This window comes from Vulpes lagopus, chromosome 1 (genome assembly GCF_018345385.1).
Source record: "Vulpes lagopus strain Blue_001 chromosome 1, ASM1834538v1, whole genome shotgun sequence".
Taxonomy (NCBI): domain Eukaryota; kingdom Metazoa; phylum Chordata; class Mammalia; order Carnivora; family Canidae; genus Vulpes; species Vulpes lagopus.
Window position 1 is genome coordinate 46,085,726 of NC_054824.1, and position 773 is coordinate 46,086,498.

A 773-nucleotide genomic window follows, 5' to 3' on the forward strand; every position below is an offset into this window, starting at 1 on the left:
TTCCAAATAGGTGTATGAATGGTTTTAGACATAAGTAACATTGTACAAAGGTAAGAGAGGGAATAAGACCAGAGGACAAGATCCCTGTGGCACATCTTCGTGGAGCCTCACTTGTTCTCTATCGTAAATGATTTAAAACGTTCTTTTAAGTAATAGTTACAATCATATCACCATACACTTATATAGTTCTTGATATGTGTCAGGCACCGTTTCAAATGCTTAACCTGTATTGACTCATTTAATCCTCACAAGTTCATGAGGTAAGTGCAGTTATTATCTCCTTCTGGAACTGGGCAAACAGAGGCACAAAAAAGTTAAGAAATTTGCCAACATCACATAGCTAGCAGTGGGGAAGCCGTGACTTCAACCTAGCTGTCTGGTTTCTGTCCATTTAGCCTAAATGGCTTCGGCCTGTATGCTATCTGTCCTATCAAAACAAAAAGCAGTGCTCCCTTTGGCAGCACATACACTAAAATTGGAACAATACAGAGAAGATTAGCATGGCCCCAATGCAGCGAGCGCTCAGAAGTTCGTGAAGCATTTCATGTTTCCGGATTGATACGAGGTTCAGGGTATTTGTGGTAGTAATGCCCTGTGGTTTTAAAAAGTAATTATTAGATTTAAGTCAGAAGATTGGGTGGGAGGTCCTGTGCTATGGTTTACTAAATAAATAACTTGGGTAAATTAAAAAAAAAAAAGAAAAAGAAAAAGAAAAAGAAAAAAGAAGAGAAAGGAATGAATAAAGCAATATCTTCCAAATGTCTGGATAGTCA

At 37.9% G+C, this 773-nt stretch overlaps 1 non-coding gene across 1 annotated transcript; it reads left to right on the forward strand.

The window, feature by feature from the left end:
• Positions 1-445: 445 nt before the first annotated feature.
• On the forward strand, positions 446-552 carry LOC121475008. The gene has a single exon (XR_005983597.1). It is a non-coding gene; the product is annotated as a U6 spliceosomal RNA (small nuclear RNA).
• Positions 553-773: the final 221 nt, after the last annotated feature.